General features: G+C 32.7%; 1 protein-coding gene across 1 annotated transcript in view; it reads left to right on the top strand.

Moving 5' to 3' along the window:
• The window catches only part of LOC133329344 (phosphatase Herzog), a 115,106-nt gene that overhangs the window by 85,826 nt on the left and 7,556 nt on the right, over nt 1-21,724 (top strand). The gene's annotated exons all lie outside the window — the stretch shown is intronic.

Here is a 21,724-nt window from a genome sequence, read left to right as displayed (position 1 = left end):
TGTTTGCCAACTATTTTCCCTGGACATGTTTTGTTTCGAAAACACCACTCCCAGTGCAACACCTAACCATTAAAACTTTGTTTTGTATTTTTAATCGAAATTCCTCGAGGAGGAGTTTTGCCGGTTTGTAAAACCCAACAGAGTAGAAAAATAGCAACTAGAAATTCAAATCCCCATTTTTATTATTTTTGTAATTTTTGTTTTCTATTTTTTATAAATAAAAATCAAAGTTTTGTACACAGCCATTCTCCTGCTACCTCTTTATCTCCCCTCCCTCTCCCGCTCTAAACGCCAGAGTTTTAGTTCTATTCTGTCAATAGTTTTTATTTATCGTTTTCATTTCTATAAATATTCCCACAACAATAGCCGCTACTGCACCAATCCGCATCGCTTCGCACCACACCTCGTTGCCTCCGGCATTGTTCCGACACTGCATCTGCGATGCGATACGATGCCATCGCCATTGTTGTCAATTTAACTGAAGTTTTTATTACATGTCGGAAACTTTGCTATGTTATTTGTCCAACATCCCATCCCATGTGATCATGAACACGGACATCAATACCGAACATTGTCGTGGTGGTGCTGTCGGTAATATTGAGTTTCCATGTGAGTGATTTTCACACAATCAAGCTCCAACTCCTCCCCATCCACCTCTATTACTCGGGAGGTGGGTTAAAAATTTTTTATTGGATTTTAATAATAGCTAGATTATAAAATTGCAATTTTAATATTATTCAGCTCCGCGCTACACCTATCACAATATTAATAATTATTTTTTGTATCTTTGCAGGTAATACAACAACATTCTGACACACTTAGAGGTATATTGGTAAGCCTAAAAAATCCTAAAGACATTGGAAATAATTAAAAAATCCTCGCCTCCCCTAGGCTTGGGAAAAAAATATTTAAAAAATCCACACCTCCTAAGGTCACAGAAAAAATCCACACCTCCTAAAGCCCACGGAAAAAATTATTCAAAAAGTCCAGACCTCTTCTAGCCCTAGCAAAAAATTATTTTAAGCCTCCAGGACTTTTCTAGGCCATGAAAAAAATTATTTAAAAAATCCACACCTTCTAAAGGTCTCGGAATTTTTTTTTAATCCACGCCTCTTCAAGGGATTGAAAAGAATGCTTTAAAAAAATCTCGCCTCCTCAATTCTCGCCTCCTATAGACCCCGTAAAAATATTAAAAAATCGACGCCTCCAAAGGCGTTAGACAAAATTAAAATGTACCAAAATCTACATAGTAGGTAAATTATGGGAGTTGCTTGAAAATCATATCAATTTGGTTTTTTGTTTAAGAAATTGGCGATAGATGGTGTTTCACACTATCGATATTATGATAACATCATTCTGGGGTTTTGTCTTTGCTATCGATACAGACAGGGATGTGATTGCATGTCATCACTATTGATTCATGTCTTCGCTAAAGACACGAACACACCATCAAGCTGTTGTCTGAACAAATATTGAATTTAATACGAGTTTTAATGAAGTCACTGAAATCTTCCAGATTTTGGCCTTGAAAAATTTGTGCATAAATTCCAGACCTTTCTGGGAACAAAATTATTTAAAAAAATCTATGCCTTATATAGGCCTTAAAAAAATTTTACAGGCCTCGGCGAAAATTATTAAAAAAAATCCACGCCTTGTTTAAAAAAATCCACACATCCTAAAGGTCTCGGAAAATGCTATTAAAAAATTCTCGCCTTCTCTATGCTTGAGAAAAAATTATTTACAAATTTCTCACTTCCTATAGATCCGTAAAAATATTTAAAAAATTAATCGACGCCTCCAAAGGTATTAAAAAATTAAAACATACCAAAATCTACATTAGTAGGTAGATTATAGGAGTTTGTTTAAAACTATATCAATATGATTTTTTGTTTAAGAAATTGACGATAGATGGTGCTTCACACTAACCCTTGTGTAGGCCTTAGGAAGAATTATTTAAAAAATCCACGCCTTATGAAGGCCTTGGAAAAAAGTATTTAAGAATTCTAACCTTTGTGTAGGCTTTAGGAAAAATTATTTAAAAAATCCACGCCTTCTACAGGCCTATGAAAAGTTATTTAAAAAAATCCACGCCTTCTACAGGCCTCTTAAAAAAGTTATGTAAAATATCCACGCCTTATACAGGCCTCTGGAAAAAATTATTTAAAAAAATCCACGACTTGTATAGACCTTGAAAAAAATATTTAAAAAAATCCACTCCTCCTATAGCTCACTATCAATATTATCGATAACACCTTTCGGTATTGTGTCTTCACTATCGATCACAGAGTTATGACTGCAAGTCACCAATGCTGGTTTGTGCTTTTGCTACAAAAACCAACAGCTCCATCTAGCAGACAGTTGCCTAAACTAATATTTAATTTAATTCGATTTCAAATGAACTCCCATAAATCCCCTACTACCTTTGTACAAATAATGACTCCTAGAAGACTTGGAAATCTCTATTTAAAAAATACAGGCCTCTTAAAAAATATTTACAAAATCCAGGCTTTTTATAGGTCTTGGAAAAAAATATTTAAAAAAATCCACTACTCCTATAGATCACTATCAATATTATCGATAACACCTTTCCGGATTGTGCCGTCACTATCGATCACAGAGTTTTGACTGCAAGTCATCAATGCTGGTTTGTGTCTTTGCTGTAAACACCATCAGCTCCATCTAGCTGACAGTTACCTGAACTAAGATATAATTTAATTCGATTTCAAATGAACTCCCATAAATCCCCTACTACCTTTGAACAAATTATGCCTCCTAGAAGACTTGGAAAATCCTATTAAAAAAATACAGACCTCTGAAAAAATTACGCCTTGTATAGACCTTGGAAAAAAATTTTAAAAAATCCACTCCTCCTATAAATCACTACCAATATTATCGGTAACACCTTTCGGGATTGTGTCTTCACTATCGATCACAGAGTTGTGACTTCAAGTCATCAATGCTGGTTTGTGTCAGCAGACAGTTGCCTGAACAAAGATGCAATTTAATTCGATTTCAAATGAACTCCCATAAATCCCCTACTACCCTTGAACAAATTATGTCTCCAAGAAGACTTGGAAACTCCTATCTAAAGATACAGGCCCCTGAAATAAATTATTTAAAAAATCTACGCCTTCTAAAGCCTTGAAAAAAATTATTTAAAAATCCACTCCTATAGATCACTATCAATATTATCGATAACACCTTTCGAGATTGTGCCTTCACTATCGATCACAGAGTTGTGACTGCAAGTCTTCACTGCTGGTTTGTGTCTTTGCTACAAACACCAACAGCTCCATCTAGCGGTCAGTTGCCTAAACGAACATATAATTTAATTCGATTTCAATGGTACTCCCATAAATCGCCTACTACCTTTGAAGAAATTATGACTCCTAGAAAACATGGAAACAAATATTTAAAAAATACAGGCCTCTTAAAAAAATATTTAAGTAATCCACGCCTTCTAAAGCCTTGAAAAAAATTATTTAAAAATCCACTCCTATAGATCACTATCAATATTATCGATAACACCTTTCGAGATTGTGCCTTCACTATCGATCACAGAGTTGTTACTGCAAGCCATCTCTGCTGGTTTGTGTCTTTGCTACAAACACCAACAGCCTCCATCTAGCGGTCAGTTGCCTGAACTAAGATGTAATTTAATGTGATTTCGATGGTACTCCCATAAATCCCCTACTACCTTTGAACAAATTATGCTTTCTAGAAGACTTGGAATCCGTATTTAAAAACTACAGGCCTCTGAAAAAAATATTTAAAAAATCCTCGCCATTTGTAGGCCTTGGAAACATTTATTTCAAAAAATCCACTCCACCTATAGTTCACTATCAATATTATCGATGACACCTTTCGGGATTGTGTCTTCACTATCAATCACAGGGTTGTGACTGCAAGTCTCCACTGCTTGTTTGCGTCTTTGCTACAAACACCAACAGCTCCATCTAGCAGACAGTTGCTTAAACTAATATGTAATTTAATGCGATTCCTTGAGCAAATTATGACTCCTAGAAGACTGGGAAACCCCTATTTAAAAAATTCAGGCCTCTGAAAAAACTCCACCTATAGTTCACTATCAATATTATCGATGACACCTTTCGGGATTGTGTCTTCACTATCGATCACAGAGTTGTGACTGCAAGTCGTCAGTGCTGATTGGCGGCTTTGCTACAAACATCAACAGCTCCATCTAGCAGACAGTTGCCTAAACTAATATGTAATTTAATGCGATTTCAATGGTACTCCCATAAATCCCCTACTACCTTTGAACAAATTGGAAATTGGACTTGGAAATCCCTATTTAAAAAATCCGAATAATCTTTTGAAACTCTAGCATACATTTAGGTGTCGTGTGTGTTATTTTCTCGAACACACAAATATTTATATTATTTTCCCCTCCTCAGTCTTGTTGACATTTTCCTAATGTCTCCAATAACTAGAAGTGGAATGTTCACATATGTGTGTAGTGTGTCGATTTCACAATGTCCTGGCAGCAGACAACAAAGGAATTCGTTTAGCACTAAATTGGACGTGTGTGTGTGTGTACGTGTGAGAGTGTGTGTGTGGTTGTCTGCCCCTGTCTGTATGCAGCAGCAGATGCATGTGAAACATGCATCCTGGTGTTGTCATGTCAAGCACATTAATCAAATAGTTGCACAAAACAACTACTGTGACGATGGCAACGCCACATACACACTACTCCGCAGCATAGCAGCATCACAACTACTATTACGAAAAAAAAAATACAATTTCATTTTTTTTCTTCTTCTTCTATTTTGAAATTCATAAAAGGTTAGAGCTTTTTGATCTTGTTCTTGACACGCACTATCCATTGTTGCGCTTTATTGCTCGTCCTCTGCTTCGACTTCATCTCCTTTTCTTTTCCGTCAACTATGCATAAATGCAACAACATTGCCTCGAACTGCAGAATCTTTTATGTTCCAGCTACATAATCTAGGATATGAAAAGAAGAAAAAAATGCCAAATAGGAAGAATAATACACAAATGTTTATATTGCTTTGCAAAGCATATCATACAACCAGGCGGTAACTAATACGTGCCGAGAATTTTTCATATCTAGTTTCTCAGTTTTCAGTTTTTCCTATCGGAGTCTTGTTTAAAGACCCAGCAATGACATTATTTCAACTACCATTCCCTACAGAAATTTAAAGAGAAAAATGAATTTTTTTCAGACCCTAAAATTATGCCACACAACTTAAACCTTGACCCTTTCGAATGCAAGAGACAATTTATCTCGTTTTGTTTAGCCGATAAGAATCATTATTTATTTGCTCATAAATCTCGTGATTTACAATTATTACTCGTCATCCCTCTATGTCCTCTCCCTCCGACAAGCTATTTATTTCCTGCCTGGCTAAATGCCAATAATTGTGGTTGGAGAGTGGGAATCGTTTGTTTGGCCCTGATTACCGCATCAAATATTTTGATGATTACGCCAAACAATGATTATTTAAATTATTTTACACTTGAAAACCTCAAAATAATTGTCATTTACTGTCACATGAAATTAATTACGATGAGCCAGAGACAATTTACTTGAAACGGTAGTTGAGATAATTATTAAATAATTGATTTATTTAATTTTTTCTAAGGCCTATAAGAGGAGTACATTTTTAAAATATTTTTTCCGTGCCCTGTAGAAGTCGTAGTTTTTTAAAATAATTTAAAATAATTTTTTCCGTCGCATATAGAATGCGTAGTTTTTTAAAAAATAATTTTTTCAAATGTCTCTAATAGACCTTCAAAAAATGTTTCTCAAAAAAATCCTGAAGATCCAAAATGTTTACGCTTTTCCAATTGTCATGAAATTTAGCGCCTGAATTGGGTCTAGAATGACCTACGTCAAGTTTTGTTCGAATTGGTTTAGGTTTCGATATAGGTCTCATATAAAATTGCTTCCGATTTCATATAAAGGAACCCTGAGTGTGTCCGATTATTTCGAAATTTTGCATATCGTCCTGAATTGCGTATACATGGAGGTGTACCAAATTTGCATTCAATCGGTTAAGTTTTAGATATAGCTCCCCATATATAATTTCTTCCGATTTCATAAAAAGGGACCCTATGTCTGTCCGATCGACACGAAATTTGGCATAGCCTATCGAATTAAGTCTAGAATGACTTGTGCCAAATTTGCTTTTAATCGGTTAAGTTTAAGATATAGTTCCCATATAAAATTGCTTCCGATTTTAGACCCTAAATTTGACCGATCGACAAGAAATTTTGCATATTGTCCTGAATTTGGTCTACAATGTTGTGTATTAAATTTGATTTAAATCGGTTGAGATTTAGTCATAGCTCCCCTTATAACATTTCTTCCGATTTCATATAAAGGGACCCTAAGTCTGTCCGATTGACACGAAATTTGGCATAGCGTGCGGAATTAAGTCTACAATGATGTGTGCCAAATTTGGATTTAAACGATTAAGTTTTAGGTATAACTCCCTTTTTATATTTTCAGCTGATTTCATACAAATAGACCCTAAGTCTGTCCGATTGTTTCGAAATTTTGCATATCGTCCTGAATTAGGTCTGCAATGATGTGTTACAAATTTGCTTTTAAATGGTTATGTTTTAGATATAGCCTCCATAGGAAATTACTCCCGATTTCAATCTACGTTTGTCAGATTGTCTCGTCCTGAATTGGGTCTAGAATGATGTGTATTAAATTTGATTTAAATCGGTTAAGATTTAGATTTAGGTCTCATATAAAATCTCTTCCGATCATAGGTAAATGGACCCTAAATTTGTCAGATCGATACGATATTTTGCATAGCATACCGAAATGAATCTAGAAAAATAACTCAGATATAGCTCCCTTATATATTTTCTTTTGATTCCGATGTATATTGTGCAGAAAAGACCCGAGATCTATTCGCTTGAATCAATATTGGGTCTAAAATAAAATTTTCACATCCTTCCAACTCACCTGAATATGTCGCCAGTTGCGGATCAGCACCATAGGCCAATAGCAAACGTACAATCTCTTCATGATCATTGTCACTAGCTGTATACCCGTACAACTTTATTGGGACCTATTTTTTGTATTTTAATATCAGGAGTTTAAAAACAAATTTAAGGCCATATCTAACGTTTACATTAGTAGGTGAATTATGGGAGTTAATTTAAAATCGTATTAAATTACTTTTTTGTTCAAACCACTAAAAGATAGATGTCGCTGTTCGTGTTCGTAGCGTAGACACGAATTGTGATGAACTGCAGTCACCACCCTGTGATCGATAGCAAAGACACAACCCAGAAAGGTGTTTTCGATAATATTGACAGTGAAATGGAAACTAAGATAACAATTTATGAACGATCTGCCATAAATCGCCTACTTTGGTCTACCACAAGGAGTACATTTTTAAATATTTTTTTCGACGACTAAAGGGGGTGTGGATTTTTTAAGTGATTTTTTTCGATGACTTCAGGAGTAATGTATTTTTTAAGTAACTTTTTTTCGAGGAGAGTAGGATTTTTTTCGAGATCTATGGGCTTTATAAATAATTTTTCCAAGTCCTATAGAAGGTATGGATTTTTTAAATAATTTTTTTCATGGACTATAGAATTTTTTCGAGGACTATTGGTGGTAGATTTTTTAAATAATTTTTCCCGAGGCATGTAGAAGATTTTTTAAATAAATATTTTAAATATTTTTTCCCGAGGATGTAGAAGATGTAGATTTTTAAAGAAAAGAGTGGAAAAATCGTGGATTTCGAATATTTTCGAAAACTATAGAAATTGTGGATTTTTAAAATAATTTTGTCCGAGCCCTATGGCCAAATCCAATATCTCCATCAGTAGAAGATTTATGAGAGATCATTTCACATCGTATTAAATTGCAACTTAGTTCAGACAAACGATGCTAGGTGACGTTGTTCACTATGGTAGAGAAGACCCGAATCAGCAATAATGTATTGCTGTCCAACGCTGTGACGTGATAGCGAAGACACTCCCAAAATGTCGATAATGAAGTGAGATGTGACAAATGCAATATGATACGATTTTGAACGAATTCCCATAAATCCACTACTAACCTAGACATTGATCTAAAGTTCGTAATTTTTTTAAACACATTTATTCAAACGCCTTGAAAAAATTACTTTAAAAATTTACGCCTTCTAAAGGCTTTGGAAAAAATTATTTAAAAAATTTATGCCTTCTATAGGCCTAGAGAAAAAAAATATTACAATAATTCGTATCTTTGGAGGCATAGAGAAAAAAATTATTATAAAAATTCGTATCTTTGGATAGCCCTTAAGAAATTATTTTAATACTTCTCTATAAATCCCCTCTTGCTCCCTTTTTTTCGCTGCGAATTATTTCCGTTAAACTTTTTTAATTTTGTACGAGCCCTATGGCCAAATCCAACATCTCCATCAGTAGAAGATTTATGAGAGATCATTTCACATGGTATTAAATTGCAACTTAGTTCAGACAAACGATGCTAGGTGGCGTTGTTCATTATGGTAGAGAAGATGCGAATCAGCAATAATGTATTGCTGTCCAACGCTGTGACGCGATAGCGAAGACACAACCCAGAAAGGTGATGTCGATAATGAAGTGAGGTGTGACAAATGCAATATGATACGATTTTGAAGGAATTCCCATAAATCCCCTACTTATCTAGACATTGATCTTTTATATGTCACACAAAATCTACGCCTTCTAGAAGCATTAGAAGAAAAAATATTTTAAAAATTTACGACCTTTATAGGCCTTGGAAAAAAATATTTAAAAAATTTACAAACTTTATAGACCTTGGAAAAAAATATTTAAAAAATTTACGACCTTTATAGGCCTTGGAAAAAATTATTTAAAAATCTACGCCTTTTCTAGACCTTAGAAAAAATTATTTAAAACATCTACGCCTTTTTTAGACCTTAGAAAAAATCTACGCCGTTTTTAGACCTTAGAAAAAATTATTTAAAAAATCTACGCCTTCTTTAGACCTTAGAAAAAATTATTTAAAAAATCTACGCCTTTTTAAGACCTTAGAAGAAATTATTTAAAAAATCTACGCCTTTTTTTAGACCTTAGAAAAAATTATTTAAAAAATCTACGCCTTCTATAGGCCTTGGAAAAAATTATTTAAAAATCTACGCCTTTTTTTAGACCTTAGAAAAAATTATTTCAAAAATCTACGCCTTCTATAGGCCTTGGAAAAAATTATTTAAAAATCTACGCCTTTTTTTAGACCTTAGAAAAAAATTATTTCAAAAATCTACGCCTTCTTTAGGCCTTGGAAAAAATTATTTAAAAAATCTACGCCTTTTTTAGACCTTGGAAAAAATTATTTAAAAATTCTACGCCTTTTTTAGACCTTGGAAAAATTGCAAATTATTTAAAAACTCTTACTACAGGTCTTGAAAATATTTATTTTATATACCCATACCTTGAGAAGATGTTTTTTTTCTTTTTGTAAAGCCTACATTTAGGCTGCTTAGGAAAATGCAAATATTTCGAAATCTAAATGTGCTCCTCGTGGTTGAATTAATTGTCTATAAAAAAATATTTCAAAATATTTGCAAATTTTATATATGTATTTATTTGGCAATAGAGGTCATTGATAACATTTATGGGACAAAGACAGACAGTTATATTTGTAAATATTTTTTACAGGCATACATTTAGGATTTGCCATGAATATTCATAAAGAGGTCAATTATTTTGTTTTTTCTTTGCGACAAACTATAATCTCTTACTCCTCTCATTCCCCTGGGATGATGATGATGTATGGAGTGATGACCCCTAAATGCAGTAATTTGTTTTGAAATATTCCACCAAAAATCTACGGCTCGTGTCTCAAATAATTTGCAAAAAAAGTGCCTAGTGTGCTGCACTTAATTCTCATTTAGAAATAAATGTGATTATTTGTTGTTACGCTGTCTGCCGAAGCGTGGGAGAGGCGGTGGGAGTTTAGTTTTTTTTTTTTTGCTTCTGTATTTAGTTTAAATGGCATAGACCCTGAACACGCAATCTCTATTACGTGGTGCAGCAAAAATAGCAACAACAACAACGACCGCTATAATAGTTATTGGGTTTTTTTAATAGTTTAGACTTTAGCCAGGGGAACACTTGTTGAAGGTTTCTGCTTTTTCAAAAAATACAGGCCAAAGATTTTTTAATGGCCTGCCCTGATGGCTGGCGTCTGGTTCAAGCGATGGCAAGGGGGAGGGCAAAGAGTATTCCGCAGAGGATTAAAAACACACACACACAAAATACTTAAGTGAATTAAATTATTAAAAACAAAAGAGAAAAATTGTAGTCTAGTATATTTTTGGAAGTTCTTATAAAAACAAAGTATACTTTGAGGTGTTAGGTATATAAAAAAAACTTAAAAATAAAATGTTCTTAAAATACAAAAAAACACACTAATTATTTTTAAATTAGCTGCAACACATTTCAAAACATTTAGTCTCCCCTCCCCACCAGTAATACATGTAGCCTACATTTAGGCTGTCATAATAAAAAATAATTACCCTGCACTTTCCCTGACTTGCATCATTTAAGTTTTTTTATATTAAATTAAAAAAACAGAATCACATTTATGTTGCATGATAAAAGGCAATTAAAAACTTTTTAATATCCATTAAAAAATGTTATATATCGGAAAAAAACTACAACGACAAATTAAATTACACTTAACACAAATGGAAAGTTTCACGGAAATTATGCGCCGTCAGGAGAAAAAGAGGCAGAGAGAGAGAGAGAGAAGAGATTCATAGAAGGCGTAGAATTTTTTTTTTATAAATTTTTCGATGCCTATAACCCTTCTATAGCCCTTCTATATAATTTTTAAATAATATTGTTCTTGGCTAAATCCAATGCCCTACATATTAGTAGGACATTTATGAGACTTCACTCAATATTATATTAAACTACAAATTAGTTTAGACAACTGCCGCTAGATATTTGCATTTGCAGCGTAGACACGAATCACCCAACCGTGGTGGTCAAGGGAAATCACCACCCTGTGATCGATAGCGAAGACACAACTCTGAACGCTGTTATCGACAATATTGTGATAATGAAGTGTAATTCGTTATAGCCGCGCCATAGATTTTTTAAATAATTTTTTCCAAGGCCTATAGAAGGCGTAGATTTTTTAAATAATTTTTTCCAAGGCCTATAGAAAGTGTAGATTTTTTAAATAATTTTTTCCAAGGCCCATAGAAGGCGTAGATTTTTTAAATAATTTTTTTCCAAGGCCTATAGAAGGCGTAGATTTTTAAATAATTTTTTCCAAGGCCAATAGAAGGCGTAGATTTTTTAAATAATTTTTTCCAAGTTCTACAGAAGGCGTAGATTTTTTAAATAATTTTTTCCAAGGCCTATAGAAGGCGTAGATTTTTTTAAATATTTTTTTCCAAGGCCTATAGAAGGCGTAGTTTTTTTAAATAATTTTTTCCAAGGCCAATAGAAAGCGTAGATTTTTAAAATACATTTTTCCAAGGCCTATAGAAGGCGTAGATTTTTTAAATACATTTTTCCAAGGCCTATAGAAGGCGTAGATTTTTTAAATACATTTTTCCAAGGCCTATAGAAGGCGTAGATTTTTTAAATACATTTTTCCAAGGCCTATAGAAGGCGTAGATTTTTTAAATACATTTTTCCAAGGCCTATAGAAGGCGTAGATTTTTTAAATACATTTTTCCAAGGCCTATAGAAGGCGTAGATTTTTTAAATACATTTTTCCAAGGCCTATAGAAGGCGTAGATTTTTTAAATACATTTTTCCAAGGCCTATAGAAGGCGTAGATTTTTTAAATACATTTTTCCAAGGCCTATAGAAGGCGTAGATTTTTTAAATACATTTTTCCAAGGCCTATAGAAGGCGTAGATTTTTTAAATACATTTTTCCAAGGCCTATAGAAGGCGTAGATTTTTTAAATACATTTTTCCAAGGCCTATAGAAGGCGTAGATTTTTTAAATACATTTTTCCAAGGCCTATAGAAGGCGTAGATTTGTTAAATAATTTTTTTCCAAGGCCTATAGAAGGCGTAGATTTGTTAAATAATTTTTTTCCAAGGCCTATAGAAGGCGTAGATTTGTTAAATAATTTTTTTCCAAGGCCTATAGAAGGCGTAGATTTTTAAATAATTTTTCCCAAGGCCCATAGAAGGCGTAGATTTTTTAAATCATTTTTTCTATGGGAATTCATTTAAAATAATACTAAACTACAACGTAGTTTAGACAACTGCCGCTAGCGTAGACACAAATCACCCACCAGTGGTGAATTGCAATCACCACCCTGTGATCGATGCCAAGAAACAAACCAAAACTTTGTTATCGACAATGTTGATAATGAAGAGTAATTCAGCGATTGACTAAAGTACGATAAGACAATTTGTATCGATTTTGAATAAACTCTCATAAATCACCTATCAATGTATTTTTTCCGAAGCCTACTCTAAGGTATCGGTTATTTAAATAATTTTTTTCAGAGGCTTGTAGGAGGCCAAGGTCTATAGAAGACGTAGATTTTTTAAATAATTCTTTTCGTAATCTATAGATGGCGTACATTTTTTAAACAAGTGTTTAAGAGATCTATAGATGGCGTAGATTTATTAAATAAGTATTCCCTGACCTCTAGATGGCGTAGATTTATTAAAGAAGTATTCCCTGGCCTATAGATGGCGTAGATTTATTAAAGAAGTAATCCCTGGCCTATAGATGGCGTAGATTTATTAAAGAAGTATTCCCTGGCCTATAGATGGCGTAGATTTATTAAAGAAGTATTCCCTGGCCTATAGATGGCGTAGATTTATTAAAGAAGTATTCCCTGGCCTATAGATGGCGTAGATTTTATAATATGTATTATATAATTGCCTGCAATGGTTGTGCTTTAAAAAAGTTCTCATATATTTTTTTGCACCTAGAAATATGCTTTCCATTTTTTTCTTCAGCTGATTCTTGATCCCAAAGAAAATAATCTTTTGTTTCGATTTTTTTCGTTCTTTTCAAATATGTGGCTTTTAACCGGTCATTGTCTTTTGACTTGTGTGTGTGTTTTTGTTTTTCTTGCCTTTAGGGGTTTTGACATTATCTTGTTATGACAGACACAGACAGGTTATTATTGCTTAGGTCGATTCTTGCGGATTACAACGAGATTTTTACCTTTGGCTTACGCGTACCGTTTTTTTTTTTCTTTTCTTTTCTTTCAATCCATTGTTAGTTGTTGTAGTGTTGTATTGAATAAATTGGTATTAAATTGTTTTGTTTGAAACAAAAAACCAAACATTTTTTTTCTGATTCTTTTGTAACCGCCATTAAAAATATGTTATGGCATATATTGCAAGCGCCTTAGGGTATGCTTTACATTTCATTGTGAAATTATGTTGTTTGGTTGGTTGTTTTAGAACAATGGGGGACATTTTGTAATTGATTTATTTTTTATATGGGTTATGGGTTCCCATTGAGGTAGTCATGGATTAAAAAAAATTATACGGTTATAAGAAACAACCGCTTATATGAAACTTGTTTAAAATAAAAAGAGTTTTTTTTTTTAATTTTAAAATGAGTAATTTCGTGGTGATTTGCAATCACCACCCTGTGATCGATAGCGAAGACACAACTCTGCACGCTGTTATCGACAATATTGTGATAATGGAGTGTAATTCCTTATAGCCGCTCCACCACCTATCGCTTATAAGCCTAAATGCAAATTATAGCGAACGAACTCCCATATATTGACTACTAAATTGGACTTTAAGAGATTTTCAAATGTTGTGGAAAATTTAACATATTTTCTTCAAAGCCAGAATTTTTTAAATATTTTTTTATAAATGACAAATTTCGTAGATTTCAAATTGATATTTTTCTCCACCCTGTTGTCATTAAGCGTCTTCACCTTTAATCATTTTCAATAGAATTTGTTTCTTTATTGAGCAAAAAAATTAATTGATTTTTTTCCAAACCCTTTATCCTGCGAACTTTGATAATTATTTCCTGTCAACCATTCTTTAGATGGAATTGATTTTTTTTCTTCCTCTGTCACCTCTCACCAGCTTCTCCACCACACCTTTTGTCCTTTCTGCCTTAACCATCAACAGGCAGCAATTCCCATTTGTCGATGTATGTAAGTGTCCTGTCTCTCATTCGGGCACATACAGAAATTTGTCCAATCCATCCATCCATTCTTCCATCCTACCATCATTGATTTATCTGTCCATAACTTAGCAGCAATTAATTTTTTTACATTACAACAATTCTCGATATTGTTGTTGTTGTGGTTCTTCTTGTTATCGGTCATGTTATTGTTGTTGTCATTTCCATCTGTCGATGATATTGTTCTTGTCATCGCCACACAGCCAAGTTTTTTTTTTGTTATCTATTCTCCTCCTCCTGCTGTCGTCCTGGTTCTGTCAGTCATTATTGATTTTTTCACTTTTGTCATTGTTGTTGTTGTTATCTATGGACACTGGTTGGTTGTTTTGTTGTAATTGCTGCTGTTGTTCTGTGGGTCAGCCTAAGGCTTAGTATAAAAAAAGACAGAGAGAAATTCAATCAACGCCTAACAATGACATTAATTTGTAATACAAAAAAAAATAATGGGAAGAGGAAGAAATAGGGTTCAATTTTATTCCGCTTTTATAAATGATTTATATTGTGGATTCAATAAAAAGGAAGAAATTCGATTTTAAATGAATTTTCAATGAATTTTTTTTTATAAAATTTTAAATAGTTTTTTATAAAAAAATATACTTATAAAATTTTTTTTGCTACATTTTCTTTTTTCAAAAATCTATAGATACGTTTTTATATACTCAAAATATACAAAAAAAAATGTTTTACGCTTATAAGCAACATCTTTCTTATATCCGAAAATTTGTAAAAATTGAAATTTTTATTGAATTAAAATTGTAAAAATCACTTTTTTGACTAAAAAAAATAAAATTTCACTTATAAGCAAGATGTTTGTTATAACCGAAAATTTGCAAAAAATTAATTTTTATTGAATTAAAATAGCAAAAATTATTACTAATGTGTAATACTTTTTTTGACTAAAAAAATATTTTTTCGTTTATAAACAACATGTTTCTTATATCCGAACATTTTTTTAAAAATTGATTTTATTGGATATAAATACCAAAAATCCATAGAAATATCTTTATTGAGCTAATTGTCTATTGGAAATGTCTTTACAGACTAAAAAATATGTTTTCACTTTTAAGCAACATGTTCCTTATAAACGAAAATTTGCAAAAAAAATGAAATTTTTATTATTAAAATAGCTAAAATCCTTTATTACACTTTTTTGACTAAAAAATAAAATTTCGGTTATAAGCAACATGTTCCTTATATTCGATTTTTTTTTAAATTTATTTTATTGAATTTAATTACCAGAAATCAATGAAAAAGTCTCTATTGGACATTTTTTGACTAAAAAAATAAAATTTCGCTTATAAGCAACATGTTTCTTATATCCGAAAAATTGTTTAAACATTATTTTTATTGATTTTAAGTACCAAAAATCAATTGTAAAGCCTTTACTGGACTTTTTTAGACTAAAAAGTATTCTCTAATAAGCAAAATGTTTCCTACTCAATGATTCCAAATTCAAATTTCAGAATTTCAACTCTATTGGTTCACCCACAATTCAAATTGTACTATATATAGTACACAGTAGTACGAATTTCCAAAACTTCCTACTTAACCGAAAACCTAAACGCCCACAGTGATCCTTAATCCAAGTTTCAGGATTCCAACACTATCGGTTCACTCACAATTCAAATTGTACCAAATTTAGTACACCGTAGTACCAATTTCCAAAATATCCTTCTTATCCCAATCCTACCTGATCCTAAATCCATGTTTCAGGTTACCAACTCTATCGGCTCTCACCTACAATTCAAATTGTACCAAATTTAGTACACCGCAGTACGAATTTCTAAAACCTCCTTCTTAGCACAAGCCTACACCTCCATAGTGGATCCTAAATCCAAGTTTTAGGATTCCAACTCTATCCGTTCACCCACAATTCAAATTGTACTAAATTTAGTACACAGTAGTAGCAATTTCCAAAACTTCCTACATACCCCAATTCGACACTTCCTAAATCAAAATTTCAAGATTCCAACTCTATCGGTTCATCCACAATTCAAATTGTACCAAATTTAGTACCATTTAGTACCCATAAATATTAATTTTTTAAACTGAATCGTGATCCCACACCCCTACAGTGATCCTAACTTCAAATTTCATTGTTCCCCAAATCCAAACTGTACCGATTATAGTACTATTTAGTACTTTTCGTACACATAAGTAACAAATTTTCAAAACTACGTTCATATCCCAATCCTAGACTCCGACGGTAATGTTAATTTCAAAATCCAGGATTCCAGCTCGATTTATATCTCCAAAATAAATATGTACCAAATATAGTACCATATAGTACTTTTCGTACACATGAGTACATGCTTTCAAAACCATCTCCTTAAATGGAACCTACTTCTCAACCCTAATTCACACTCCAAATTTCGAGTTTTTAGCGCTATCCGTTCACACGCTACAAAATTGAACCAAATTTAGTACACTTTTGTATTTTTCGGATATTTATAGTTCGATTTTCCAAAAATCCTTTGGTACATCTATCCTACACTCCATCAACGACCACCAAACCAAATTTTAGAGTTCTAGCTCCACCGGTTCGCCAAACACAAATGGTATCACATTTAGTACTTTTTAGTTCTAGTACGAATTTCCAAAAATCCAGCCTTATCTGTCACCTTTGGACCAAGAGTGAACCTCACCCAAAATTTTAAGATTCTAGCTTTAGCCGTTTCGTCTGGGCGTTGATGATAAAATATCCACAAACCCACCCAAAAACTTCTCCTGTCTATTTTTTTAATTGCGTTCTGTCATCCTTTTTTGTTATTGTTGTTGTTGTTGGTAAGACTGAAAAACGAAGAAACCATTAAATTGTTTTTTTTTTCTTTTGACGAATATTGACAGCAATTTGCCAAACGAAAAGAAAAATCAACCTGACCTGACCTGACTGTCATTAATAATTTTTTGGCGCACAAGTCAAATGTCATCGTCAATTATTTTGTGATTATGACAAATGGATGGATGTGACGGATGGTACACATCGAGCAGATCATTAAAGACATGTTCTGACAATAGGCAACAAATAATCTGCAAAGAACGCAAGAAATCACTCCTTCAACCTCTCCATCACACAATTTTTTTTTTTTTTTTGTGGACTACATAAAAAAAATGTTTGGGGTCGACCCTTCTTACGACCTTACTTTTGTTGTTGTTGGTCGTGTTATGGAGAAAACATAAAAGTTCCTCCAAAACACACAATATGTTTATTTATTTACTTAGTTGTTGGTGTTGTTTTTGTTGTTGTTAAACCATATACATATTTAATAAGCTATCCTACCTACCTACCCATCTACCACCTACTACTACAGACCACCCAGAATGACATTTGTCTGTGTGTACTTTGAAGTATACTTTAAGGCTTCTCCACATGCATTGAAATTGTAGCATACTTCAAGGTTCTTCAAATCCCAAAGCGTGGTGGAGAGTTTAGGTGGTTAGGACAAGGTGGTCGTTCGGTCGGTCGGTCGGTCACACAAATGTTGTGTTAGGAATTTAATTATTACATGTGTGTTCCATTTTATGGGAAAAAATGGTGAGTGGTAGCTTAGAAGTGAATAAGTATTGCATACTCTTAGGTGTTAGGTTACCAGTATTTTTTTTTCTTTTTTTCATTTTTTCAATGGACTTAATATTTTACATCGAATGATAACTACAACAGTGGTGTGTGTGATGTGATAGTGAAGTAGTAGTAGGTGGTAGGAGGGAGGGAGGTGGTAGGTGTAGTGTAAGTGAATAAGTATTGCATACTCTTAGGTGTTAGGTTAAAACAAAAACAGGTGTTATTTTCAGTTACCAGTATTTTTTTTTTTTTTTCAATGGACTTCATATTTTACATCGAATGATAACTACAACAGTGGTGTGTGATGTGATAGTGAAGTAGAAGTAGGTGGTAGGAGGGAGGGAGGTGGTAGGTGTAGTGTAAGTGAATAAGTATTGCATACTCTTAGGTGTTAGGTAGAGTAGTAGTAGTAGTAGGTGGTAGGAGGGAAAGTAGGAGGTAGGTAGTAAATAGCTGAGTGATAGCCTTGCATTATTCCAGTGATGTGTGTGTGGATCCTGTGACCTGTCAGAGACAACATTATAATATAATTTCCGGTACTAGCAAAAAGGTGGACATATTTTTTTATTGTTGATAGGAGGGGGTCTCCTGAAGGTCCAAGAGACTCTGTTGCTGGCCTTTGAGGTTTATTAATGTTGAAGACAATTTTTTCACAGGAAACAAATATTGATTATGAATTGTTAGCAGATATTGGATAGCAGTTTTTTATATTATTTATCGAACAAATGTAGCATATTTTTGGGCATAGTAGGTGATAGGAGGGAGAGTAGGATGTAGGTAGCCAATAGCTGAGTGATAGCCTTGCATTATATCAGTGATGTGTGTGGATCCTGTGTCCTGCCACAGACAACATTATAATATAATTTCCCTGTACTAGAAAAAGGTGGGAATTTCTTTTTTTATTGTTCGTGGGGGCCTCCTGCTGGTCGAAGTGAAGTGACCCTGCTGCTGGCCTTTAAGGCTTATAAATGTTGAAGGCAATTAAGACGGGTTTTTATTGGAAACATATTATTGATTATAAATTATGAGCAGGTAGTGAAAAACAGTTTTTTCCAAAGAAAATTTTGGATTTTTTAAAGCTAAATTAAAAATGTAGCATACTTTTGGGCATAGTAGGTGGTAGGAGGGAGAGTAGGATGTAGGTAGCGAATAGCTGAGTGATAGCCTTGCATTATATCAGTGATGTGTATGGATCCTGCCAAAGACAACATTATAATATAATTTTCGGTACTAGAAAAAAAGGTGGGATTTTTTTTTTGTTCGTGGAGGCCTCCTGCTGGTCGAAGTGAAGTGACCCTGCTGCTGCAGCTTGCCTTTGAGGTTTGTTGAAATGTTGAAGGCAATTAAGACGGGTTTTTATTGGAAACAAATTATTGATTTTAAATTATGAGCAGATATGGGATAGAAGCCTTTTTCGTAAGAATATTTTTGATTTTTTTTTAAAGCTAAATTAAAAAATATTTATCGAACAAATGTAGCATACTTTTGGGCATAGTAGTTGGTAGGAGGGAGAGAGTAGGATGTAGGTAGCGAATAGCTAAGTGATAGCCTTGCATTATATCAGTGATGTGTGTGGATCCTGCCAAAGACAAAGGATATTGGATTGAAGGATTTTTTTTTTGAAGCTAAATTAAAAAATATTTAGCCAAAAAATATAGCATACTTTTGGGTGTCAATTTTAAAACGATATTTTTGTGCCTTTTGATAGACAAATTTCATTTGTCTCCTATTAAAAATACTTTGTAACCCAGAAAAAAGTAATAAACCAAATTGAACCCCACAAAAGTAGGCAACATTATCTATTTAAATTATACTTCACACACACACACACACCTAGATACCAAATAGCTGGAAAATAATTCCCAGAAATGTGTCTCTATCTTCTATTTTTTTTTTAATAAAAAATATGGTTTTAAAATAGGTAACACCTCTAGCACCCACCACCCATCCAGCCCCTGGGGATATGCTTTAATGACAAGCATATTTATATATTTTTTTATGGCATTATGGGTGTTGATGATGACATCGCTACAAAAAGGTGACCGTCATGCTACATTATTTTCAATGCTGAGTGGTTTATGGTTCACAAAGTTTATACATTTATTTTTGTTGTTCTTGAACATCAATAGACCACCGGCATTGAAGACCTAAAATAAAAACAGCCTAAATGTATGCCAAACTTATTTTTATATATGTATGAAGTATTAATATTCGAAAATGACCTCCATTGGCCATCCATTGCTTTTTGAAGGGTGGTGGGCAGCCGGGCAATAGGTATTTGTTTTATTTATTGTGCATTCTACATAGGATCCTTTTTTCCATTAGTTTTTAAGCATCATCAAAAAAAATTGTTGCCTACTTTCAGGGTCAGATTTTTGTTTGTTCGATTTTCATATATTTTTTTTTTAATTACTTTGAGGTTGAAATGTATCATCTGTTGTCTTTCGATATTTTATGATAATGAGACCAATATTTGTAAAAAGGTTTCGATGCTATGTTAATAAATTATTTTTTAAAGCATACTTTTAGGAAGTAAAAGAAAAAAATTTTAATACTGATTTTGTTAAGAAAATTGACATACTTTTAAAATCGACGCTTCATATTAGGGCTTGAAAAAAAATTATTTAAAAAGTCCACGCCTTATATAGACCCCGAAAAAAATTATTTAAAAAATTCACGCCTTATATAGACCCAGAAAAAAAATATTTAAAAAATTCACGCCTTATATAGACCCCGAAAAAAAATTATTTAAAAAATCCACGACTTATATAGACCCCGAAAAAAATTATTTAAAAAATTCACGCCTTATATAGACCCCGAAAAAAATTATTTAAAAAATTTACGCCTTATATAGACCCCGAAAAAAATTATTTAAAAAATTCATGCCTTATATAGACCCCGAAAAAAATTATTTAAAAAATTCACGCCTTATATAGACCCCGAAAAAAATTATTTAAAAAATTCACGCCTTATATAGACCCCGAAAAAAATTATTTAAAAAATCCACGCCTTATATAGACCCCGAAAAAAAATTATTTAAAAAATTCACGCCTTATATAGACCCCGAAAAAAATTATTGAAAAAATTCACGCCTTATATAGACCCCGAAAAAAATTATTTAAAAAATTCACGCCTTATATAGACCCCGAAAAAAATTATTTAAAAAATTCACGCCTTATATAGACCCCGAAAAAAATTATTTAAAAAATTCACGCCTTATATAGACGACGAAAAAAATTATTTAAAAAATTCACGCCTTATATAGACCCCGAAAAAAATTATTTAAAAAATCCACGCCTTATATAGACCCCGAAAAAAATTATTTAAAAAATTCACGCCTTATATAGACCCCGAAAAAAATTATTGAAAAAATTCACGCCTTATATAGACCCCGAAAAAAATTATTTAAAAAATTCACGCCTTATATAGACCCCGAAAAAAATTATTTAAAAAATTCACGCCTTATATAGACCCCGAAAAAAATTATTTAAAAAATTCACGCCTTATATAGACCCCGAAAAAAATTATTTAAAAAATTCACGCCTTATATAGACGACGAAAAAAATTATTTAAAAAATTCACGCCTTATATAGACCCCGAAAAAAATTATTTAAAAAATCCACGCCTTATATAGACCCCGAAAAAAATTATTTAAAAAATTCACGCCTTATATACCCCGAAAAAATATTTAAAAAAAATTCCCACCTCTTATAAGCCTCGAAAAAATTATTTAAAACATTCACGCCTTATATAGACCCCGAAAAAAATTATTTAAAAAATTCACGCCTTATATAGACCCCGAAAAAATTATTTAAAACATTCACGCCTTATATAGACCCCGAAAAAAATTATTTAAAAAATTCACGCCTTATATAGACCCCGAAAAAATTATTTAAAACATTCACGCCTTATATAGACCCCGAAAAAAATTATTTAAAAAATTCACGCCTTATATAGACCCCGAAAAAAATTATTTAAAAAATTCACGCCTTATATAGACCCCGAAAAAAATTATTAAAA

This window comes from Musca vetustissima, unplaced genomic scaffold (assembly GCF_032173495.1).
Source record: "Musca vetustissima isolate MV318-11 ecotype Yass unplaced genomic scaffold, APGP_CSIRO_Mvet_v1 utg9169, whole genome shotgun sequence".
NCBI lineage: Eukaryota > Metazoa > Arthropoda > Insecta > Diptera > Muscidae > Musca > Musca vetustissima.
Note: the sequence above shows the minus strand (reverse complement) of the source record. Positions and strands in the feature narration are given on the sequence as shown.